Raw genomic sequence first — 27,589 nt, 5'->3', positions numbered from 1 at the left:
GAAGTAAAGCATTAGGATTATTACAATAGGCTAGACCTCTTTTCCCATCAGAGTTCATATTTCTCTACAAGGCTCACTTTCCTCATCTTTAAAGAGTGCTGTTTTTGCTAAAGAGCTGATTCCTTTACATCCTAGCCTGTATCTCTAGGTTTAAAGTCTTATGCCAGTGAGATAATAAAAATTTGGGGTTGAAAGCCTTTGTTAATCACAGTGAGTACTGAAACTTTATTATTATTATTAGTCAAGTATACATTGATAACAGACATTCACTGGTATAAGACTTCAAACAAACTGCATTTTTGTCCCTCTTAAAATACCATAGACTGATACCAATGATACATCTCCTTACCACTTTCAAAGGCTTAGATCATAAAGTGTGATAGAATATCTTCAAACTTTTGCAAATCTGTGTTTAATTTTTTTCCATGAAAGTTAGTAGATGATAGATCAATTTAACTCATTCTTCAGGCCCTCTGTTACACAAATTTTCTATTGTTTGTTTGAACAAACAATAAGTAAATTTATTTATTACAAAACATGCTTAAAAAAAGTCACCCATTCAGTAAAATATGAATAATGTAGTTATTTTAACAACTATGAAAACTGGAATCAGGTTGTCTGGGTGTTTTAGCAGAATTCATAATGGAGAAAATTAAGCTTGTTTAGAATATGTTGGTTTAAGCAGTACAAGTTGTTTCTTTCGAAGTGCTTGTAGTATCCCTCCATTATTAACCACAGCTTGGCAATTGAACAGATCAAAGTGCTGGATGCTGTTCTATGTCTCGTTATGTGAGAATACATTCTAGAATCTACTTTTTAGGTTCCCAGAGAAGTGCTGAGCACTCTTTTGGAAGTAGCATCCTTCTCCCCCTGAGGACTTAATCTGTCATTTTTTTCCTGACTTAGTAAAATGCAGCTGCCTTAGGGAACAGATTCAGTCACTCACTCACTCATTCTTTCAATTGATTTTTTATCCTCTTGCTCTGTTCTCAAAACTATATCAGGCATTAAGAACATATAAGATGAATAAGACATAGTTCTTGCCTTCAAGTTATTACAATGTAGCAGAGAAGAAAGACTAAATCAGCCAACTTAACATAGAAGGGTGCTCCTAATAGGCAGGGTGTAATGGTCTTGGCTTCAAATGTCAATTTAAGGAAATGAAAGACAGGAAAGGTAAAGTAGCCAATCAATGGGTTATGTTTCCAACTGACCCAGTTTTTATCCAAAGTATATGCCCATATCATTGATACTTTCTTTAAAACTCTATCATTTTCTCTTTCTTCTAAAAATAGTTCATTTCTGGGAATAGCCTATCTTCTTTAGGAAAGTCTTGCCTGCCATACTTTTTTAAATCATTCAAGGCATACAAATAAATTCGGATTCTGATACAGAAATCTGATATGAGTCACACAGGGAAAAAATAATTATCTTTTGCTTGTGGATTTTTAATAAAAATTAAAATCAAGCTATTGTTTTTGTCAAAATTCAAGTGAATTTATAGCAATTAGAACATAGTTTGGAGTATTTTCTGACAGTTCATCCCAAGTGATTTCTAAAATCAGAACTGCTTTTAGAATGACGTTCCTATTCTCTACACAGCACTGAAATTGGTAGATATATCACCAATGGCATCAAAAAAAAAAAACACACAAAAACACTGAAATTGCATTTCCCAAGCAATCGCCCTCAGTAAAGCCTTTTCTGCATTGGGGTCATTTAGGAGACTAGTGAACAGATTTATCTTCTTTTCATTTTTATTTACTTTACTTGCCTTTTCCCCTTTTGTTTCTTAAGACAGATATATATGCTTGATAACTAAAAGCTGAAAAAAGAACATTTTACTGAAATGAAAGTTAAGTGCTTTCAATTTGGGGAATAATTTTTAGTAGTATTAAGCTATAAAGAGAATTAGTCATAGGAAGAAATTTTATGTCATCTCAGTTCTTTTGAAAATTCTATGCAGAACCATAATCATTGGGAAAAGCATGAAATTAGAATTAATCTGACCAGCATACTTATATAACTTTTTATTAGTATTGAAAGTAATAAAATCAGCAGACCCAAAGTAAATGGATATACAGTGCTGTTTTTTATTATTATTTCCAAAGGCTGAGGAAACTAAAATTTTATGCATGGTATTGTAAAACTTAAATGATGCACAGTAGTTTGAAACATGAGTTTTTCTTATATAACTTGGCATTTTCAGGTCTATATATTTGTTTAGAAATCTGTATCTTTTGGTTTATATTGCTTTACAATTATCAAGTTTGTGTTTGTATTTAGTAATGAGATAGTGTTTTGAATTTGTCAAAATGAATGTCTAAAACAAAAAGAGATTTAGTTCTGTTTTATTTGAAACTTCCTTTCCACTGGCTATTTGGGAATTACATAAACTCTACCTAGTTATTTTGTTTGAGACATGTGGCATTACCCATGATCACTCAATCTGTATTTCCCTTGAATCAGATACGATCAGATATGTATGGACAGCCCTTAGGGACTGGCTTGTGAGGAGTTCATTTGTATGATGGATTGGGGAGAACTGGGGGGAAATAATCCATCCTATGGAAGGAATAGAGGAACTTGATAGAGTAAGCTATATATAGCACCACAAGAATGGAGTGCATAGGAACAGAAAGAATGCCTGAAGCAGGAGGCTGGATCAGCCTGAGAAGAAGCAGAATTGAAAACATTTTAAACAGTCATTAGCAGGAGGCAAAACCAGCAGTTCTAGAAATTCTAGGCTAATGAGAATCCTCAGTGTCTTCCCAGTATTTTCCTAGCAGGTTCATGAACATTATCTTCTATGGTCAATGTCTGTTGTAAGTCAGGGGAAAAAAAGAAAGAAATGGAAAAGGTAGATGCCACTTGGTAAGAGAGAGAACCAAGTTCATATGCAATTGTGAGACTCATTGGTCAACTTCCCAGCAATAGTGTATGTGTGGTAGAGGGTGGGGGATAATGAGGCAATTTTTTAAGAATAAGAAGTCTTAAAATGCCTCAACATCCTTTTCTTCTGGAGATGCCTTGAGATGAGTAAGAAAAGAATGATAGTGACAAGATTACATGTAAAACAGATACAGGAAAAGAACCACACTCAACAACAACAAAATTAAACCCAAATGTAAGTTATAAAGGAGAAAAGTGTAGTTAAATTAAGCTCCTTTCATTCATTTCTCATTTAGAGTATTTATAGTATTGTCTTTTGAATGAGCTCATGGAGTCAGCAGAATTAACAAGATAAGGGGTATCATCTCAGCGCCTCACTAGGTATTCAACTGAGTTCCTCTAAACAATTGTATTTTATTTTATTTGGAATATTTTTTTCTAGTTTCTTTTCAGCTTTGACCTCTTCCCCAAGCTGTAGACCAATAGACCACTTGACTTCTGGACACTGCCACTGAGTATCCCATAGGAGTCTCATACTTGCCATCAGAACTTGTTTTATGACCTTACTATTGTTCCCCAAATTGCTCTGCCTCCTATGTTGTGTGTTTGTTGTTAATAATGTCACCATCTATTCAGATTCTATTTTTGTTTCTTACATACCTTTGGTTCTTATATCCAATATATTGACATCAATACCAACATTAATTTTTCAAATCTCACTCCCAAATTCCTATCATTGGCCTCATCATGCCTTGCATAGACTTTTACAGTAACTTTTTAATATAAGACTCTCCCTACTCTAATCATTAATCTTCCTACATTATTGCTACAGTCATCTTCTTAAGGACCGATTTGATCTCATCATTCACCAGCTCCAGAATCTCTATTGGCCCCGTTGCATGTTGCATAAAGTCCAATCTTGGAAGTGTTGGAAATAAAGCCCTCAGCTGGTCCCTCAGCCCCATCCCTGCCACTCAGCTTCAACCACACTGAACTTCTCACCCTTCCCTGCACAAGCCTGGACCATTCACACCTATTTTTTATGCTCTTTGACAATTGCTTCAGTTGATAGAATATTAACCATCTTGGTCATCTTTTCAACAGAAGACAAAGATCACCTTCTCTGGGAAGCCTTTGTAAATGCTCTCAGGCAGGGTACTCCATCCTTTGGCATTTTACTTTCTACCTGCAACATAGCACTTAACATATTTGATGATTTTTCTATCCTGGTGTCTCTGTCCCATTAGACTAGGAGAGAGACGTATCAAACTTGTTTGTTCCCAGAGCTTCACAGGGAGCCTACACAATACCTGCAAAGTAAGTGTTGGCTAAACAAATGAACAAAGAAGCAAAGCATAGTGAAAGAACTTAAGTCAGAGGAAGGATACTTAGAGCGGTTTCAGAAAGCAGAACAATGGTGGGCAGGGTCTAGTTGAGTATGCAGAGTAGAACATGCTAAGTGTCAGAGCTTTTTTTAGAAAGTAAAAGTGTCCCTTTTCTACAAATGCTCAGAAAGTGATTGACCACTTATGAGCAGGTGGCTAAGGGATTTGTACATGAGATAAGGGGTGGCTATACTAAATGACCTCTAATTCAATTCAGAACTTGTGTTATTCTTCCTTAGTAACAATGCCTCAGATCATCTGATGATTTCTAGTAATGAATAATAGCTGAATTTTAACCCTGGTTCTGGAAGCTTATTTCTCATAAATAATTGAGGATGTACTCAGTTGGAACTCAGCAGAGCCAGGGAGAACAGTATATTAAGCAAACACAAATGACACACTGTAATTTTTAGAAGATTGTACATAAAAACCAAAGTATCACGTTTTTAACATTGCAGGAGTGGGGTTTGCCTTTAGTGCTCTCAGAGCAGGGAGTAACTTCCTCCCTCTCCTGCCTTGTAGGGATTGGCATTAAGGGACATTGTCTGGCCTGCATTTGGATTGAGTCCAGCCCTGTCTGCTTGTGGTAAATTGTAGCTCTAATATCTCTGTGTGTTTTATAAAATATAAATAATTATAATGCATTGTTTTTATATAGCATCTTTCTCTATGGAGTCTAAAGTGCTGCACGGATGTGGTATCTCATTAAATCTCACGGCACACTGGGGACATTGGGAGAATGCAGGTGATATTATATCCCCTTTGAACCCAGAGCTGAAAAGGAATTGCTTCAACCAAAAGTAAATAAAAGCATGACTGAATAAAAGCAAGATTTATAAGACAATATAAGGTTAGAGTTTAAAGAAAGAAATTGACTATTAGAATTAAAGAGATTTTTTTTTTTAAAAAGGAATTGCTCTGGAAAATGTATGTCTAGAGTGTGCTTATAAATATTATAGCTATAAAATTAAAATAAAATGTGATAACTTTAGAAATTTGAAAAACAAGGGCTTTTTAAACCATCTGTAATTTTACCACAATAACAGAACAAGTTTGGTATATTATCTCCATATTGCTAGTTTTTAATTTGGATTTTTATTCACTGTATATAGGCAAGATTATACTTATAGTGTATATTCAATTTTATAAATTATGTATTTTTAACTTAACAATATGTCATGAAGTTTGCATAATTATAATTCTGAGAAGCTTATTCAATTTTCCATGGAATGATATGCCATAATTAGTTTTACTCTTCTATCTAAGTTTGTTTCTATTTTTTTCATTAGATTGAGTAATAATAAATTGAAACTATGCACAAGGTTTTTTTATTTTAAGTTATTTCCTTAGTAGAAAGATTTCCACATGCAGAATTATCAGATTAATATGGATGTATAAGTATATTATAACAAGTCTATATAAACATACTCCAAAATTAGCATGTAAGTCAGAAAAAGAAATAGTAAGAAAATAAATCTGTCTAAAGACTTACTATGTTTATAGGTTGGCAAAGCAGCCACTTTAAAAGTGAAAAATCAATTTTTAGGTCAACGCTCAAACAAGTGGTTTGATTTTATTTTCCATCATGTGTTTAATTTAATTACTTTGATAGTGTGAAACCAGATAGAAAAGAGAAAGTTGACTCATAGAAAACACAAATTTGTACCAGATGGAGGAAAATAGATTTACTTGGATAGAACAGATAATTTCTCTGCCCTTTTAATTTACATGGCCAAATGTTCTCTGAAAATAATTAGGTGTGTATGTGAATAGCAATACCTAACGTCCCATTTCAGGGAGGTAAATAAGATTGTGGTTTTCTTATTAATTATAGAGGCATTGGGGGAAATGATATGCACATAACTGCTTTCAGTGGTGAGTTTTTATATGGTTATCTGATTTATGCCATAGTCATTTACCAAAATCATTACTTCTACTCAAGGATAAAAAATATTGGCTTTGGTTAAGGTAAACATTAAAAAATGTTGAAATGTGATGTAAATACTGGCCGAGGAAACTGCCAGGCTGATGTTACTCTAAATGACCATCAATCTAAATGATAACTTGAGTATGAAGTCAATAGTAGCTTAGATATGGGTAAGGCATATAGTGTTAAGCATGGACTTAGGAATCCTGAGGTTTTAATCACTTTTCTCAATATTCTTATGGATCTTAACTCATATGCACATGTTTAACTGTTCTATAGTTGAAAGCAGTGTTGCAAATTGACTTAGGTTTATGTAGGACACCAAAAACATTTCTACTAGCTCACAGAAAATATGCAAATTATTCATATTTTTATAGCTTTAGCAATAATGTTCAAATAATATGCATTGAACATTGTGGCAGCTCTATAGGTTGCATTTTTTATTTTACTACATATTGTAGTAAGAGGATCTATCTTGAGGAAAAAAAGAACTTAAGTCAAAATGTTATAAGAAAAGAGGATCTGGTGAAATGACCAAGATGGCAGAGTAGGAAGACCCTGAGCTCACTTCCTGCCCTGGACACACCAAAATTACAACTGTTCAAAGAGCAACTATCTATGAGAGTGACCTGGAGAGAAGGAGAAAAGAACTTCTACAGCTAAAGATAGAAAGAAGGAACCACAGTGAGATAGGAGGCATGAAGACACAATATAGTCAAGACCCATCCCACCCCACCCCCAGTTAGATAACACATAAATGAACATTATTACAATTGCAGAGGTTCTTCCTAAGAACTGAGGGGTCCAAGATCCACATCAGGTTCTCAATCCCATGGGTCCTACATGGGGAAGGCTGAATCCCTAGAACATTTGGCTCTAAAGACTAGTGGGGCTTACTTTCAGGAGAGCCAGGGGGCTATGAAAAACACAGACTGTATTCTTAAAGGGCTAACACAAAATCTCAATGCTCTATGACCCCAGGTAGATGCAGTGATTTGAAAGCAAGCTGGGTAATCTATACTCATTGATCTTGGAAAACCTTTTGGATAGGGAGGAAGCAATTCAAACACCCTGGGACATAGAAACTCACAGGAGCCATTTTGGGGAGCTCATCCTACTACAAGGACACTGGTGCCATTAAGCAGCATTTTGGAATCTGCCTTCTAGCTTACTCACTCCAGGAGCTGGCTCTGCCTACCAGTACCAGTCCTGGGACACTTCAGGTCTAACAGCTAACTGGGCAGGGACATAGCCCCACTCATCAGCAAGCCAGCTGTCTTAAGACGCCCCAAGCCCCCAGTTGTTATAGGACCAGGTCTTACCCACCAGAGAGCCCAGACCCAGCCTTATACACCTGCCAGCCAACAGTCACTCCAGGAGCCCCAGGATTCTGCAATCAGAGACCCTGGAACACAGCTCTACCCACCAGTCAGCTGGCACTAACCGTACAACTCCCTGGGCCCTTAAACTACTTACCAGCAGGCTTAAGCCACCTCTGAAACCTCTGGGCCCTATAGCCAGAGACCCTAGGATCCAGATCTGCCCACCAGTGGGCCAGTATTAGCCCCAGGAGTAAGCCTCAGCCACCAGCCCCAGGACTAGTGAAGCCCTACAGCCAGCCATGTCAACACATAGCCCATCCTCCAGCAGGCTGGTGCTGCCAGGGATGCTGGTGCTACCAGGGCTTCAGCCCCACCCCCTAGCAGGTTAACACCAATTCTGGAACATCCTGGATCTCTTAGAAAGTCGTGTCAAGATCTGTCTTTACCAGCAGATCATCACCAGCTCTGTCATGTTGGACCCCTCCCCTTTCCCCACCCACCCCCCCTTCCAATAGCAGGCAGACACCAACCATGCAACCCTTCCCCAACCATGGTCTCAGGACCTCACAACTAGCAGCCATTCTAGGACCCACCTCCACCCATGAGTGGGTCAGCACTTGCCTTAGGACCCCCCAGTGCTCCATAACCAGTTGCCTCTGGGCCAGCCCCAGGACCAGGATGCCCCTGACAGTGCAGCCAGCTGCACCAGAACCTATTCCTGCCCACCAGCAGCTGGCACCCTCCACACAAGGCAAGGTCAGATAGTTAACAGACCAGTGGCCAGCTTTCCTACCACACTGCCCACAATAGACAACCCACCACAACAGAAGGACCCATATAACCCACATAGGAGGACCCCTGAAACATATAGCTCTGATGACAGAGAGGAGTGCCCTGCTGGGCCCCAGAGGACTTTTCCTACATAAGGTCATTTCTTCAGATCAGGATATGAAACTAACCTAGCAAATACAAAGAAAGAAAAGCAGTGAATTAAGTAAAATGAGGTGACAGAGAAAAGTATGTTCCAAATGAAGGAGTAACATAAAACCCCAGAAGAAGAATTAAGCAAAATGGAGATAAGCAAAATACTTGAAAGATAGTTTAATATTATGATCATAAAGGTGCTCAAAGAATTCAAAGAAGAATGGATGAACAGAGTAAGAAGTTAGAAGTTTTTAACAGAATTAGAAAGATGTGAAAAAGAATCAAGCAGAGCTGAAAAATAATATGAATAAAAAAAAGAAAAAATAGAAGAAATCAATAGTAGATTAAATAGTACAGAGGAACAGATCAGTGAACAGAAAGACTAGTGGAAATTACTCAAGCAGAATAACCAAAAAAAAAAAGAGAGAGTAGACGTCAACTACAAGAAAAGAATTGCAAAAATACACACATGGAGGCTAAACGATGTGCTCTAAACAACCAGTGGGTCACTGAAGAAATCAACAAGGAAATTTTTAAATACCTGGAAACAAATGACATGAAAACAAAATGATCCAAAAGCTCTGGGCTACATCAAAATCAGTTCTAAGAGGGAAGATTATATTGATACAAACCTGCCTCAGGAAACAAGAAAAATCTCAAACAACTTAACCTAACACCTAATGAACTAGAAAAAAAGAACAAATACAACCCAAAGTTAGTAGATGGAATGGAAATCATGAAGATCAAAGGAGAAATGAATGAAATGGCTACTAAAAAGCAATACATATGATTAATGAAACTAAAAGATGGTTATTTGAAAAGATATACAAAAATGTCTTTAGCCAGACTCATCAAGAAAAAAAGAGAAAGTGCCTGAAATCAGTAATGTCAGGAATGAAAGGGAAGTTACAACTGAAACCACAGAAATACAAAGGATAGCAAGAGATTATTATAAACAATTATACATCAATAAAATGAACAACCTAAAAGAATTGGACAAATACCTAGAAATGTACCCTCTCCCAAGACTAGAAAAAGGAAGAAATCGAAAGTATGAACAGACTAATTGCCAATAACAAAATTGAATCATTCGTTACAAAAAAAAAAAAAAACCCTCCCAACAAACACAAGTCCAGGATCAGACATTTACAGGTTAATTCCAGAAAACATTTAGAGAAGAATCAACATCTGTCCTTCTCAAACTATTCCAGAAAATTGTAGAGGAAGGAGTACATCCAAACTCATTCTACAAAACCAGCATCACCCTAATACTAAAACCAGACAAAGATATCACAAAAAAAGATATGGACCAGTAACACTGATGAACATAGAGGCAAAAATTCTCAACAAAACATTAGCAAACCAAATCTAACAATTAAGAGGTTCATACACCGTGATCAAGTGGGATTACAGAGATAGAAGGATTTTTCAATCTCAACAAATCAATCAATGTGATACACTGCATTAACAAATTAAAGAGTAAAAATCATATGATCATTTCAATAGATTCAGAAAAACATCTGAAATTTTTCAATATTTATTTATGATAAAACTTCTCACATTGCCAGTTTTTATCTAACATAGTATTGGAAGTCCTAGCCACAAAAAAATGAGACAAGAAAAATATAAGTAATCAAAATTGGAAAAGAAATAAAAGTGTCACTGTTTGAAGATAACATACTATATAAATAGAAAATCCTAAAGACACCAGTAAAAAACTACTAGAACTCACTGATGAATTTAATAAAATTGCAGGATATAAAATTAATATACAGAAATATGTGGTGTCTCTATACACTAAATTATCAGAAAGAAAAAACATCTAGAAAGTCCCATTCACAATTGCATCAAAAAATAATAAAATACATGGGAATAAAACTAACGAAGGAAGTAAAAGACCTGTACTTGGAAAACTGTAAGATAACTGATGAAAGGTATTGAAGGTAACACAAACAGATGGAAAGATACACAGTACTTCTAGATTGGGAGAACTGATATTTTTTAAATTATCATAATACCCAAGACAATCTTCTGATCCAATGCAATCCCTATCAAAATACCAAGGAATTTTTCACAGAACCAGAACAAATAATTTTAAGACCTTGAATAGACAAAACAGTCTTAAGAAAGAAGAACAGGCTGAAAGAAGAGCAATTTCAAACTATAGTGCAAGTTGATTTCAAACTACAGGACAAAACTATGGTAATGAAAACAGTACGGTACTGGCAGGAAAACAGACATACAGATCAGTGAAGTAGAATAGACAGCCCAGAAATTAATTCACACTTCAGTCAGTTCAGTTCAGTCTCTCAGGCGTGTCCGACTCTGCGACCCCATGAATCGCAGCACACCAGGCCTCCCTGTCCATCACCAACTCCCAGAGTTTACACAGACTCATGTCCATTGAGTCAGTGATGCCATCCAGCCATCTCATCCTCTGTCATCCCCTTCTCCCCCTGCCCCCAATCCCTCCCAGCATCAGGGTCTTCTCCAATGAGTCAACTCTTTGCATGAGGTGGCCAAAGGACTGGAGTTTCAGCTTCAACATCAGTCCTTCCAATGAACACCCAGGACTGATCTCCTTTAGGATGGACTGGTTGAATCTCCTTGCAGTCCAAGGGACTCAAAAGAGTCTTCTCCAACACCAAAGTTCAAAAGCATCAATTCTTCAGTGCTCAGCTTTCTTCACAGTCCAACTCTTTCATCCATACATGACCATTGGTAAAACCATAGCCTTGACTAGACAAACCTTTGTTGGCAAAGTAATGTTTCTGCTTTTGAATATGCTATCTAGGTTTGTCATAACTTTCCTTCCAAGGAGTAAGCATCTTTTAATTTCATGGCTGCAGTCACCATCTGCAGTGATTTTGGAGCCCAAAGAATAAAGTCTGACACTGTTTCCACTGTTTCCCCATCTATTTCCCATGAAGTGATGGGACCAGATGCCATGATCCTAGTTTTCTGAATGTTGACTTATATAGGCAATTAGTCTATGGCAAAGTAAACAAGAATATACAAAGGCAAAAAGACTCTTCAGCAAATAGTCTTGGGAAAACTGGAGAGTTACATGCAAGACTTACACTGGACTACTTTCTCATACCATAGTCAAAGTAAATTCAAAACCAATTAAAGACTTAAATGTAAGACATGAAACTATAAATCTTCTAGAAGACATACAAAGTATGCTCTTTGACTTCAGTCTAAGCAACATTTTTTGTATATTTCTCCTCAAGCAGGGGAAACAGCAACAAGAATAAACAAATGAGACTGTAACAAACTAAACATCTTCACAGAGAAGAAACTATCAACAAAATGAAAGGGCCACCTACAGAATGAGAAAAGATATCTGCAAACAATATATTAAACAAGGGGTTCTATTTCCATCATTATTTGATTCATCTCCAACTTGTTCACAAACACCAATAAATTATAGTGTCCATAGGCTTTTTTTCACTATTGTATCCCAAGGACCAAGCAGAATACCCTCATAAAGTAGAGAATTGAGCACTTGCTTTGCACAATATTCTCTTCTCTTTGTGTGGTTGAATCAATTCCACCCTCAGTTCTCAGATCAGGTATCACCTCTTCCAGGATGCTTCCTGAGTGGTCTCTTTGTTATTCTCTTTCTTAGTCTTCACTTTATTTCCTTCACAGCACTTACTAATTTTACCTCATTTCATCTAGTTGACTCTAGTTCTTTCATCTTTTGCTCTCTCTGCATGTGCTATTGTGCTCAGTCATGTCTGACTCTTTGCAACCCCATGGGCCCACTAGGCTCCTCTGTCCATGGGATTTTCAAGGCAAGAATACTGGAGTGGTTTGCCATTTCCTACTCCAGGGTATCTTCCCGACCAAGGGGTAGAGCCCATGTCTTGCCAGTGTGCCACCTGGGAAGCCCTCTCAACTTAAGTTATTATACTTGAGAGTGGGGTCTCTGTTGGTCTGTTTTGTTCCCTGTTGCATCCATAGCATACATCACCTTACCTGGTACCTTTCACTCGAGAGGTTAATCTACCTAGAGACCTTATCTAGCCCTACTTAAAGTAACTTCTCCTAGCCAATCATCCTAGCTTATTTTCTCTTTGGCACTAATCATTTTCTGATATTATTCTGTTTGTGTATTTGTGCTACATTCAAACTGTAAACCTCATGAAGGTAGAGCCTAGAAGTAGATCAACTTGGAGATACTACTATATGGCCAATGTGGAAAAGAGGGGCTGACGTGACAAATTGCCATGTGTACAAATATGTAGCTAATAAAAGATGATGTCATGAAAGGAAAAGACAAGTTACATTAAAAAAAAAAAGTAGTAATTAAACCAAGACAGTAGTAGGTCATTTAGAAGCAAGATATGCTAAATTCCTATTCATCCTTCTAAATGGGGTTTAAAAAACAGCAGATATAAGACTGAGATAACCAGGGCTTGGTTGCTACTTTTCCACTTATAGTAAGTAAGTCCAATACCTTTTCTGAACCTTAGTTTCCATAACTGCAAAATGGGAAAAGAAAAACTCACCTTGTATCATTATTTTAAAGATAAAATAAGCAAACATATGTAAATAACTATGCTGGTGCAGAGCCTGTTTCATTAGCTCATTGAATATTGGCTGTTTGTCATAATAGTTCATGTTTCAGTGCCTGGATGGAGGGATGGCAAGCAGAATGGTTAATAATATTAGTAAAAGGAAATCCATTTCCTTACATTTAAGTAACTTTAGAGGGCATATCTTTATTTTGGATCATAGAATGTGTAACCTATAGATCATGCTATATAATTGTCAGTGAGGGCATACTAAATCATAATCGTTGACTTGAAAAAGAAAAATAGTTAATTATAATCATATATATTCTTTCTCACTGTATGTAATTGAGCCTCAGGAAATACAGTTGAAATCTTTCACTGATTCTGAGTTAATTAGTATTTCCTGTAGTTGCTTACATTATAACACCCAAGCATTCTTTGTCTGTATTTTTTCCAGAAAAGAAATATGAAGAAGTCTGCATTTCTAGCTAAGGCAATCGTGTATCTATATTGAAAGGCAAATGATACCTGATTCTTTGAAGTGTTTAGTACGGGTATTTAGTTGTTAAAGAGTGGATTTATTATTTAAAAGAGAAATACAATTATTAAAAACTCAGTATCTCTGAATTGAGAGTGGGAGTGGGGAATCTGTCAGCGAGCTATAACTTTGTAAAACAATTTGGAACCTTATAAAACAAATTTCCAAAGATAGTCTATTGCCTGAACAGTTTCATAATGATGTGGATTGGCCAACTTCTCCTCTAGTGAGAAGTAATAAATCAAGTGCACCTGGATTTATATAGGAAAAATAACATATTAACTCATTTATGTATATGTGTTACAGGTATCCATAAAACAAAGCTTTTGGCAACTGCAAATGTAATAATTTCAAATTTACCTATGACTTACCAAGTACAATTGAATGCTTGAAGGCAAAATTTTATGTTTTATGTTTAGTTTTTATGATTGCTTTCATGTAGCTTTTCTGTGCATTAAACGTCAATTTTCAGAACCATAAGCTTACCAATTTTTACAAATAAAAATTTTATGAGATATTATCCTGAGGTAGTATAAAATTATTTTCTGATAATTTTTACCACCTTCCCAAAGTTCACTGTTACTTTGTTTCCACAGGATATTGTTTGTAATATTTCTAAACATGACACATTTCATTAGAAATCTAATATACTGCACAGAGATATTATATGGGGCTTCAATCCCATAATATTAGTGATGTACTTTTCAATGTTGCTTACACTGATAATTCTGTTTAAAATAAAATATCAAGATAGGCTTTAAATGGATTATTAATAACATTATATTTATAAAAATTGTGTAATCTTCTACCTGTCATAATTATGAACAAGAAAAATTAATCCTTGGAGAGGTTCCCAGAAACACAGTAACTTCAATGACATATAGAATAAGGAAGACTTGAGATAAAATAGATTTTTTAGAGAGCTATGCAGAACATAATATATATTTTTGTATTGTTGTTCAGTTTCTAAATCATGTCTGACTCTTTGCAACCCCATGCACTGTAGCACACCAGGCTTCCCTGTCCTTCACTGTCTCCTGGAGTTAGCATAAACTCTGGTCCATTGAGTCAATGATGCCCTCCAACCATCTCATCCCCTGTTGCCCCCTCTTCTCCTGCCCTCAATCTTTCCCAGCATCAGGGTCTTTTCCAGTGAGTTGGCTCTTTGCATCAGGTAATCAAAGTATTGGAGTTTCAGCTTTAGCATCAGTTCTTCCAATGAATATAAAGGGTTGATTTCCTTTAGGATTGACTGGTTTGATCCCCTAGCTGTCTAAGGGACTCTCACGAGTCTTCTCCAACACCATAATCTGAAAGGATCAGTTCTTTGGCACTCAGCCTTCTTTACACACATTACATAAAATTATAATACATATAACCATATTTATATATAAACACAAGGAAGAAAGCTATAAAGATAATATATATTAAATGTGTTATATTGTTCTTATATAGTTCTCTTTCTCGTGTTTTTGTGCTACCTTTGAGTCACCTACATACTATAAAATTTTACCACTTAATGATATGTTAAGCCACAATGCATTAGAAACACAAATCTCACTGTTATTCAACTTCCAAAACAACATAAAAGTTGTGTCTTTTTAGGAAGTTGCAAAGTTTAATAGCCAACTCTGAAGTCAAAGTGTTTGTCACTCATCATCATCTGACTTTTGTGACCCCGTGGACTGTAGCCTTCCAAGTTCCTCTGTCCATGGAATTCTCCAGGCAAGAATACTGGAGGGGGTAGCCATTCCCTTCTCCAGAGGATCTTCCCAACTCCAGGAATGAACCTGGGTCTCCCACATTGTAGGCAGATTCTTTACCATCTGAGCCACTAGGGAAAAGTCAACACTAGTGGGCACCAAATCACCCCCAAATTAATCCTGTTTTCTAGTGCAATGATACAGGAGTCTGCCATCAGAGTATGATGAAAATATTCTCAGGTAAGAAAACTGAAGTGCAAAGAAGTTGGGGAGAGAGTATTCATTACTACAAGTATTCTGAATTTAGAGCCAAATCTATGAATTGGCAGTAAAAGTTCTAAGATGGCCATAAACCATCTAGGGGCTTCCCAGGTGGCTCAGGGGGTAAAGAACCTGCTTGCAATGTAGGAGACACCAGAGATATGGGTTTGATTCCTGGGTTGGGAAGATCCCCCTAGAGGAGGGCATGGCAACCCACTCCAGTATTCTTGCCTGAAGAATCCCATGGACAGAGGAGCCTAGCAGGCTACAGTCCATAGGTGGCAAAGAGTTATACATGACCAAAGTGACTGAGAACAGCACAGCACAAACCATCTAGAGTTAAACATGTACCTCAGCCTGCGTATTTTGCGGCTTTGTCAATGACTTGCAGGGTAAACACAGACCCACTGCCATTCTTCGACTTTGCAATGGAAATGAGACAGGATTCCCTCCTCCTGTGCTGCAGGTACCAAGATAATTCTAAGAAAATATTATTTAAAGATGAGCTACAACATACCACTAACAGGAAAGTTTTATTTTTTTAGTTTTTTGAATGTTGAGTTTTATTTTTATTTTTAATATAAATTTATTTACTTTAATTGGAGGTTAATTACTTTACAATATTGTATTGGTTTTGCACAAGTGGTGCTGGGAAAACTGGTCAACCACTTGTAAAAGAATGAAACTAGAACACTTTCTAACACCATACACAAAAATAAACTCAAAATGGATTAAAGATCTAAACGAAAGACCAGAAACTATAAAACTCCTACAGGAAAACATAGGCAAAACACTCTCCGACATAAATCACAGCAGGATCCTCTATGACCCACCTCCCAGAATATTGGAAATAAAAGCAAAAATAAACAAATGGGCCCTAATTAAACTTAAAAGCTTCTGCACAACAAAGGAAACTATAAGCAAGGTGAAAAGACAGCCTTCAGAATGGGAGAAAATAATAGCAAATGAAGCAACTGGCAAAAAACTAATCTCAAAAATATACAAGCAGGAAAGTTTTAATTACAGATGTAAGTTAGCATCCAAGGGAAATACACATTGACATGACAATTGGCTTTTAGGTGGGAAGATAGTTGCAATGTTAGTGCATAATGAAAAAAGTAATGAACAAGCTTGATATGGTATAAAAAAAAATATCTCTGGAGTCAGACTGGGAACCAACCCTTTTGATACTCACTGTGCAGCACTGGGCAAGCTACTTGACTGTTCTCTGAGCCTCAGTTTATTCCCTTTTAAATGAGAAAAATTTTCCTTGCCACATGTATTTGCATGTGGTTTATTGTGGATCAAGTGCATGATACAGAGCAAGTTTATGATAAATGTTGGTTTGTTTTGTCTGAATATAGTATGAAAATACAATCTTCTTGACAGAATTTTTTTTCTTTTAAATAGAATTCTTAATAAGGGAGATGCAGTGAAACACAGTGATACTGATTTACTTTCATCTCATCTTTTCTCTACTAGTTGTCTGTTGGGTTATAATATGGGAGGAATCTTGTGACATTACTGACCCTCATTGTCTATATCTGCAGAAGGAAGAGCCTAGTTTCTTTATTTATTAATGCCATTTGATATTCTTTGAGAATAAATGCATTGCATATAGTTGGTATTCAATAAGTGTTGAATTAATTGAATTGTATGGTGCAATTCAATTAATAGATACAATTCTATGTGGAAGTAGCATGAGTAGGTAGGAACTTCTTATATAGACTTAACATTCAGTCTAAAACTGCCGAGTGGATTCTATAAACCAAGCCAACTATAGTCACCTCGGGCTTTTCTGAATGGAACGTGTCAATATAAAGACAGGCAGCTGCTAACATACATGCAAGGCTTCTTTACCCCAGCTTGGAAACTTATTTTTCAAAAGGACCCTGAGGGTGGTAGAATTACTCTCCTAGGTTTCCAACAATAAAACAGTGTATTTTCGGTTTTTCTTGGCCAATGACCTCTGAACTAAGAGGTTCAGAAAAGTTTTAGATTCACTGAGGTATAATTCTCCAACAACAAAATGTATTTTGTTCTTTCCATCCCTCCAACCTGCCTCTATATATCTTGTTTTTCTAGTCTTTACTCTCTTACTTGAGGGTTGATAACTTTTCTCTAGAGCTCAGAGGATGAACACTCTTGACCTAAAACTCATTGAAGAAAGGCCTGGGATTTCTGGTAGTTCAAATCCATTGCTCTAAAGGTTTTATTTTCTGTTCATGTTATCACCAGACAGTGATAACTGGGGTCAGAGGCAGACACTCTGTGATTGTCTTCTCTGAGAAAGATGAAAACAGAAGAAAATCACGTTAGTAGAGCAGCAAGGATCCAGCCTACTGTTTCTAAAACTCCATTGCATTCTAGATACAGTGAACTTAGCCTAGCGTTGTTTTGTTTTGTTTCAGAAAAGCAGCCCTCTTGACTTCACAAAGAGCAATGGTCAGAATATTTAACTACTGATACAGTGAAGGTATTGATCAACCAGAGTAGACAGCAGCTGTAAACAACCAGTGCATCCACGCTAGTGCACACATTAGCCATTGCAGAAGCTGTTGAAAGTATAAAAAGGAAATTTCAGGTCTCACTCAGAGTCCCCTACTCAGTCAACATTGACTTTATTTTATACTAACACTAATTTATTTGAAATTAAAAGACTTGTAGTCTCTCTCCAGCCTCTCTCCTGCCTCTTTACTCTGTTCCTACTGAGAGCAAAGCTCCTCATAAGGGGTCTATAGTTATTGTCTCTACTTCTCACTTGCCATTTTCTCTTGAACCAGGCAGTCAGGCTTTTGTCTCCAATTTTAGCTTCCTCTGGAGCTTAGGGATCTTATCAAGAGCAACAGTCCTAACATTGCTGAATCCTATGGTTAACTTTTCAGTCTTCTCACTCAGACTTTCAGCTGCATTCAGTGAAGTTGACCATTTCTTTCTTCTTGAAACACTTTTTTCACCTGGCTTCTAAAATGAACTTTCTTTTGTTCTTCTTATAACATGTCATTCTTGTTCTGTTTTCCTTACTGGCTTCTCCTCTTCCAAATTCTAAATGTCAGTGTGTCTCACTGTTCAGTCCCTGGTTATCTTCTCTTGGCTTTCTATACTCCCTTTCCAGATGATTTTTTCCAGCTCTGTGGTTTTATATCATTGTGACTCCCACACCTACATCTCCAATCTTTTTTATTTTTTTTTTTGGCCATGCCACATGGCATGTGGGATCTTAGTTCACTAACCAGGGATAGGACTCGGGCCTCCGCAGTGGAAGCTTGGAGTCTTAACCCCTGGACTGCCAGGGAAGTACCTACATCTCCAGTCTTGGTTCCTCCCCTAAGTTTGCCAACTGCCTACAAAATACCTCTACTCAATGTTTAATAGCATATTCTAAATAGATCTCTACATTTCTTCTCTACCTCCCTATCTTCCACAAGTTGATTGGTTCCCCAAATTGTACCTTCTCAGTAAATGATACTGTCATTTACCAGTTGCTGGAGCAAATGGTAAATTCAGAAGCTCAGTTGGTGCTACTTCAAAATACATCTTGATCTGAACACCTGATCAGCATTGTTGAACCACCGTCATCTCACACCTAAACTACGACAGTCATCTTGTGTGCTGTGCTTAGTTTAGTTGCTCAGTTGTGTCCGACTTTGCAACCCCATGGATTGAAGTCTTCCAAGCTCCTCTGTCCATGGGATTCTCCAAGCAAGAATACTGAAGTCAATAGCCTTTCCCTTCTCCAGGGATCTTCCCAACCCAGGGATCGAACCCAGGTCTCCCGCATTGCAACAACTGGCCTTTATTCCTCCTGCAGCCAATCTACCACTTTCCACATCATTCACCCTCCTATATGCCCCTTATATTCTTGCTGTTTCTTGAACATTTCTGGTTCATTTCCTCCTCAGGGCCATTGTATTAGCTCCTCCTTCTAGCTGATGTCCTCCTCCAGAGGTGTGCAGGGCTTGTTCTTTCATATGAGTCAGCACTCCATACAAAGGTCACCCTCAAAGAAGCTTTCTTTTGACTAACAAAACTAGTACCCATGCCTAACTCACTGTGCTCCATCCCCTCACCCTGCTTTATTTTCTTTAGATTATTTATCTCTATTTAACATCATACTGTATTTCTATTTGCTGATTGACTGGTCTCTCTTCTATTATAATATATGCTCCATGAGACATTGTTGACAAAAAATTATGAAAAAGAAACCTATTACAAGAAACACTAGAGCCCTTTACCTCAACCACACATCTGATATTTAGATCAACCTTACAGCCTCTCAATGGTTTGTGAATATTTTTATATTGAATTATATTTATCCACTGATCTCCACTATTATTATTTTTTCACAGAGAAAAATGACTTCAATATTAAATTAAAATTTTACCAAGGACAATATCTACTGTTTTGACAGTATGCAATTAATTTTCCTATATAGCTTATGGAAGAAATTAGTCATTCAGACAATTGTATGTGACCATTCCTGGCAGCATGCATAGAGCCAGAACAGATAACTGGAGCAGTGACATTTTATACCAAATGTGCAAATACAATAAAGCACAAAATAAGCAAGGGCTGTTACTATTGAACTGCAGCCAGTGTCTGAAAAATAACATGAAAATGTGATGTTCAAAAACTTTCTTCCACCAGCCTTCACATTTTCCTCTTTAGGAAAAGAGTTTTTAGGTGCTCTCAATTTTAAAAATATCAACTTATTATATAGCTAATATTCATTCATCTTAAGTGCAAAGTAAGTCAAGTTGTTGTTTGATGATGGATGGAAGATTTTATCCAAAAGGATCTATCATTGAGTTATGATACCATGTTTCTTTAGTCTTTGTATTAGCTTTAGTTTCCAGCAACTTGTCCTAATCAATGGTTTACCTGCACCCTACCCCCTCACCCCCCACACACATAGGAGTTTGTAAAATGTCAAGCACTCTTTCGGTGCATATTGGTGAACTCTACTGCCCTGGTGAGGGATATTGATTTCCCATTATCCCTAGAGGCCACACAATGCATTTCTGTTAGCTGTAAACTCTTACAAGAATGACTTTTACTTTGTCCTTTACTGCATCTGTCTGCCAGGGCAGGACATCTGTAAATGAGGCCTCATGCTTTTCATCAGACATTCTTCCACCTTGGTGCTTAAAGGAATGATGCCTTCAAGCATAGTGTCCATAGTGCTTTCTCTATGGGCACTAAACTGTTACTTAAATCTCACTGAAGTACACTGGCTTCAAAATTAGCCAGGGAAATTCCTATTGGCCTTTGCAAGTGAAAAGGATTACTGATGAAGAAAATACATTAAACCACACTACAAAATATGCCTTTAGGATGAATTAGATTGTTTGAACAACAGTTCTGAGAGTTCATCCATACCTTAGAATGTGTAAAAATCTTGAGTCAACTTCTTTCAACATTTTAAGTAAGGATTTACAGTTTGACTTGGATTGTCTTAGTGATGAATGAGATCTGCTATCTACTCTACTCATTGAAAAAAGCCTACTTCAATCAGAAAGACAAGATTTTTCTCCAAAGCTTTTAAATCTTTTAAATACAATAAGTGACTACCGAGAGAGAGCTCCAAAAGAGTATGGAATTCATTTGCCCAGAGGGGGAGAAAACAATAATGAATATTAGGAGAAAATGAGAGTATAACTTATAAGAATAATTGTCAAAAGATACCTATAAGCATTAACCTGCTGATCTTTCTCTTTTGTATATCCTTCATGTTTATTGCTGGGCATCTCTGATATTCGTTGTTGCCTTGATCACCTTCCTAGTGTCACCCATTGTGGGAAATGATCCTCCCTTTTTTCATCACATGTTGGTTTACATTCTCTTTTCTTGTTCTCTGACTTGGTTGAACGTGTCTCATGAGCTTCTTTACACTTATATGGGAATTAAAAGGATGTCTTGGATCATCACAATGAGCATTTTTACTAATTGCCCAAATATTAACTGCCTCATCTAACAGTATTTAAATTTGACCACTTTCTTCCTCCCATTATATACTGTCTCCTTTCCTCTGTGATCTTTGGCAAATGACTTAATCTTTGGGTTAAAGGAATGATCTTTCAAGCTGTCTAGATGTAATAAAACTTATCTTAAAAAACCCACTGCTATCATGCCAGAGCCTGATGGTAAAGTTTCTTAAAAGTAATTACAGTCTGTGTAATTGCAATACGCCTTGTTTATAGGGAAAAAAACATTTTTTTCATTATAATGAATCTCAGTTTGATGTGTAATATTATTTACAAAACCGCATATTTATTGCTCTGTTTAACTAAATTCCATTTACATGAAACTCAGAAGTAATTGTATATCTTTAACTTTCAAAGAGCAACATTCATCAATTCATCAAGTATATGAGTTCTTAGTATATACTACAGGTATGGAGAAATGTAACAGTGAACAAAACAGGAGAAAATTCCTTATGTTCCTTGGGGCTTACATTCCAATGGGAGAGGAAGGTAATAAACAAACAAATAAGCAACATCTACTGTACATCAAGATTTCCAAGGGTTTATTCAGCTAAGTGAGACCATGGCAGTTTTGTCAATTAAGAGAAGTGTACTGTTGCTGAAAGAAATCAGGTACTTGAGATTCTTAATAAGAAGCAAAAATATCTTCCAAAGCATGAGTACAATTCTTCAGACCACCACTGTTCACTGTCATCTAAAATCTTGTTGCTAGGACACGGTAAGCATAGAAAAACCAAGGGCACTTTACAAGCTGGGGGCATTTTGGGTAGAATAATGTTCTGATATTCATGGACCTATATTCAGTTCTGAAATAGGAAGAATGGAGATTAACAAAGAGAAAGAAGCAAATCTGAAAAGTTGAATATTGTAATCATTTAAATCCTTATAATAATGCCTATAAAGAGGAGATATGCAGATTATTACACTGAAAAATGGTATTTTTAATCAGTATTTAGGAATCTATTGTCAATTCTATTCTAAATTGTTATGTATACTTTTGGCAAACTATTATATAAATTGTGTCTTAAATTTCTCAAAAACCAAGTGGCCAGCCTTTGCTCCTAAAATATGATTTTTGTTCTGAAACCATGGTTTCATTTTTGCAGGGTAAAGTATTCACTGTTATTACATTTTTATCCCCTAATACTTCTCTAAATAGAAATGGGGGCCCCTTCATTTGATTTGGGAAATAGAATGCTAGTTGGGGAATTCAAAACTGTGTGGGTTTCAAGCTTGAGTTCCTCTGCACAGTACCAAGTGCTTTGCCTGGACCCCAGGGCGTATACCTCACTGAGAAAATGTGAGGCAATGATGAATCCAGGATATCTTGAGACTATATATTGAACACCGTCCTGAAAGTCTGTCCGGATGTGATCCATGAATAATAGAGCCACACTTGGATGGAATCACATTTGGACACATCAGTCCCAAATTACTCATCATTTGGACATCAGTGTTCAAATGTGATTTTTATAGCTATAAGCAAAAGTAAACCCTTGTATGTAAGAAATCTGAGTAGATATATACCATGACATTTCTCATTTATTTTTATATGGGAAATATACCCAACTGAATAAAAATTAGCTGTTTCTCATAAATGAAGCAAGATACAAAGTTGGAAGTCTGTTCATTACCATAAACTGAGCATAACTAGAGTACGGTGAGTGACACAATGTACTTAAATCATTCTCACATCACTGAGCCACAAATGGGACAGACAGCTGAAGGCAATGTTGGATTTGAGAGGAGACTGTAGTAAGGGAGCTTTGAATTACTGAATACTGATAGCATTCCTTAAAGAATAGAGTAAATGAACATATTATAAAAAAAAATCACAGGACCAACCTGTCTCTACCCCCAATCTAGGTAGCTGAATACATCTTGTTTTGTCATTTTCTTAATTCAACATTTTCATCTGATGTTCAAAATATAATTTTTAAGATGTATGCAGAAGGAAAGAGCACCATGGCTTTCATAACATGTACATACAATCTGTGTGTGAAACTGCTATACATCCATAGTTTTGATGCCAAGAGAATCTCAGTACCTGCTAGTAATCTCCTGTTGGTCAAATCTCCCTACTCAACAGTCTGATTGGAAATCAGCGACCTCTGGGACAGTTGATTAATGGAGAAGTTACAGTTGATCTTCTTGGTCAAATTAGGGTTGGACAAAATACAAGAAACTTCTGGGGTTGGGGTGGGGAAATCATTTAAAGCCACTCATGGAACTGACTTTTGGTGAGAGAAGAACATGCAATGACTGTAATCAGTGGTTCTCAATAAGAACAGGTATAGTGTACATGCCCGCTCAGTTGCTCAGTTGTGTCTGACTCTTTGCGACCCCATGGCCTGTAGCCCACCAGGCTCCTCTGTCCATGGGATGATTCAGGCAAGAATACTGGAGTGGGTTGCCATTTTCTCCTCCAGGGGATCTTCTCAACCCAGGGATAGAACCCATGTCTCCTGTGTCTCCTGCATTAGCAGGTGGATTCTTTACCACTCTACCACCCAGGAAGCCCCCAGAACAGGTATAGCAGGTATAAATAATTCTAGTAATGAGTCAAAAGCAGTTAAGGGTCATCAGTTTTCATAGTCAGAGGCAGCATGGCCCAACAGAAAATATGTATTCTTTTGCCTGTGCTCTGCCATATGACGGCTACCTCATTTTGTCACAATTTAACCTCTCTGAGGCAAATTTTTCTTTTCTGTAAAGTGAGTTAATAATAGCAAGATTTGGGGGTTATTTTGTATGTAAATATAAGCATGTAGCTTAGGATGATGCTAGAGCATTGCCAGTGCTTGAAAATGTATGATCCAAGTGTCCTTGGGTTTCTTTGGCCTGTAGTTTCACATGTTGCTAGGTTACCAGCTCCTGCTCCATGGTAGCAATGCCTCCCCCATCACAGTGAAAGTCTGCCACAGTTATTCCTGGAGGTCACTACAGTGTGAGATACACTTTGCACAAGAAGTTACTTTGCTCCCATTCTTCTGTCCTCCACTGAGGTCACTCACATGTCCCTTTGAGAGAAATGACCTTCCCTATGGTCCTGCTCCTGGTGCCCTCTGGGAGGACTCTGCTCTGACCAAAGTCCCATCAGAGACTTCAGGAGGCCAGCAGTGTGCAGTGGATGAGGGCAGGAGAAGATGACCTTCGTCCTTTCCCACTTGGACCCTGAAGCAGCTTTGTGAGTGATTCTCCTGAAAACAGACCTGTCTGCTTCCTCTGCTTCACTCTCAGGAACACCCTGACCTTGGAATGATGCTGGGAAATCAGCCATGCTTGTTGACTATTTCTCTGTCCCTTCCCTCTGTCTCCAGCAATGTGCTAGTTGCTGTCCAGGCATTATCTCACCTTCCCAAGAAGCCTGTGGGATTTGGAGATGAAGGTGGAGATTGAGAATATCATTCTTATTCCTCTTTTATCTCCTATATATATATATAAAAAAAAAATACTTGAGGTATCACTACCCTCCGATGCCTCCATTAAGATGAGCCCAAAATGTATTGGAAGTGGTAGCAATGTTTATTATTACCATTCCATTCTAAGTCAAGGTCAGAATTTACACTGATTCAACAATGCATCTGCAGAAATATGCAGAGTAGGAATTGAATTAGGGGCTTCCCTGCTGAATCAGATGTTTAAGAATCTGCCTGCAATGCAGGAGACCCAGGTTTGATCTCTAAATTTGGAAGATGTTCTGGAGAAGGGAATGGCAACCAACTCTAGAATTCTTGCCTGGAGAATCCCATGGAGAGAGGAGCCTGGCGGGCTGCAGTCCATGGGGTTGCAAAGGAGTCAGGACAGGACTGAGGAACTAAACTACAAAAATAAGAGTAGCAGGGAGAGGGTGGAGGCAGGGAGTTAAAAGACTAAAGAAAACAGTTTTTAAAGCCCAAATCTGGTAATTTTATTTATTTATTGTTTGGCTGTGCTGGGCCTTCCTTGCTGCACAGGCTTTTCTCTAGTTGTGGCAACCAGGGGCTACTCTGTAGTTGTGGTGTGTGGGCTTCTCATTGAAGTGACTTCTCTTGCTGTGGAGCAGGACTGTGGGTGTACAGGCTTCAGGAGTTGTGGGTCCTGGGCTCTAAAGCATAGGCTCAATAGCTGTGGTGCACAGGCTTAGTTGCTCTGAGGCATGTGGGATCTTCCCAGACCAGGGATCGAACCCATGTCTCCTGTATTGGCAAGCAGATTCTTTACCACTGAGCTACCAGGGAAGCCCCTGGACATTATACAGGGGGAATCTAAGAGACTTTATGTATCATCTCTTTTATTAGTTCTTTGTTTTTAATATCTTAGATGGTGTAAGATACTACTCTCACATTTTCCCCCAAACTGTCTGCCTTCATCTCTTAAAAAAAAAAAAGAATGCCGTCATCTAGGTAAAGAGGAAGACTTTCTCCTGTCTTATAGTCTTCATTTCCTGAATTCCTCTATCTCCAAGTACAGTTGGGATATAATTAAGGAACTATTTGGGGGGGGGGGAAGTCGGGGGGGTGAGGATTTGATACCAGTATACAAGAAATCACTAGAGATTACTTTCAAACTAAAATCAATTTCATACCCAGTAGAAAGCTTTGATTTCATGAAATGAAGAGCTAAACAATAACAGTCCAAGAATATCTTTTCAAAAGAAAGTACACTAAGTACACTTGCCCAATTACTACCAAGAAGTACTCACTCCCTTTTCTTTTTTAATTGAAGTGTAATTGATTTACGATGTTGTGTCAGTTTAAGGTATACAGCAAAGTGATTCAGTGATTCTTTTCAGATTTTTTCCATTAACAAGGAATTATATATAGTTCCCTGTGCTATACGTACAGTAGGTCCTTATTGTATGACTATTTTATATACAGTGTAGTGTGTATCTGTTAATCTTAAATTCTTCCTTAAACCAAGAAGTAAGAAAGGGAATTGCTCTATTGATAATGCTTTATGTTTCTTATCCTGGATTAGTGAAAGATTCTCTGGTTATCATTGCCAAGCATAATTTTTTATGGCAGATGTCAGTTATATTTTAGCTAAGGACTAAATTTAATTTTAATTCTTTGCAAGTGTCTTCTGAGTAACATAGAGCAAGATGATATCAATGAAAAAAAGTGCACTTTAATAAAATGCAATAGTTCACAAGTATTATTCCAATCCATTTTCTACTAATATTTTAGATCAAAATATTCCAAATTCATCCAGCGTCAGTGCTTTGGGTTTTCTGAATTTCCAAAATTACATGTCTATTTGCTGCTGATTTCTGAAAAACCAGGAAAGGCAAGACCAACAAGATACTGGCATACGTACCAGTAGTAAGGGATGATATTGCATCATTTTATTTTTATACTTATGTATTTCTTTCTTATAACTGGCTTAAAGTTATCCATAGATCAAAAATTAATAAACATTGAAAACTTTCCTGATTACCACCACTCACATATTCTTCTTTCCTTTAAGGTTTCTTCTCCCTTAATCAGAATTTTCTGCAAAGAGGGAAGTGGAATGGCTATGGAAACTCCTGAAATGTTCATGCACACTATTATCAGCACACCTCTGTTAGCTTCATACAGAGAAATCTCAGAAAAATTTAACTTTTTATGTCAAAATAGTGGATTAAAAATTTTAAGTAATATTTTGTTTATTATTTTTTCATCTCCAAGTTCTTTAGAAAATATTCACTAAATATAGAACTGTTTGTTAATTTAGGGATAATTTTATTACTGGAAATAAAAACATGGATTCAGCTTAAAGGTTTCTTCATTATTTAGTGTATTTCTTCTTCACATGCTAGTTATGAACTTTAATTTGGTGCTTCTATCCAAAAACCAAGAGCAGATGAGTCACCTAAAAATATCCTCATTTGCATCTTTTTCCCTTCCTTGTGAGAAGGAGGGTCATCCCACATGATTTTGCCTTGACAACAAGGAAATAGCTAATGACAGTTTTGGGATTAATTCACTGTGCATCTCTCAGGCTAGCATGTCAGGCCCTCCATCATTTGGTTCAAATTGATGCTAGATTGCAAGAGAACAGGACAGAAGATTTTGGCATTTTTCCATTCCATATAGTTGCTAGCACAGATGATTAATAAAACTCCCTTGATGTGAATTGAGGAACTTGGTTAAATGAATTAGATCCT

The 27,589-nt window shown here is 37.1% G+C and overlaps 1 protein-coding gene across 5 annotated transcripts in view; it reads left to right on the top strand.

Moving 5' to 3' along the window:
* The window catches only part of TMEM117 (transmembrane protein 117), a 610,272-nt gene that overhangs the window by 567,286 nt on the left and 15,397 nt on the right, over positions 1-27,589 (top strand).

Source organism: Bos taurus, chromosome 5 (genome assembly GCF_002263795.3).
Source record: "Bos taurus isolate L1 Dominette 01449 registration number 42190680 breed Hereford chromosome 5, ARS-UCD2.0, whole genome shotgun sequence".
Classification (NCBI taxonomy): Eukaryota; Metazoa; Chordata; class Mammalia; order Artiodactyla; family Bovidae; genus Bos; species Bos taurus.
Note: the sequence above shows the minus strand (reverse complement) of the source record. Positions and strands in the feature narration are given on the sequence as shown.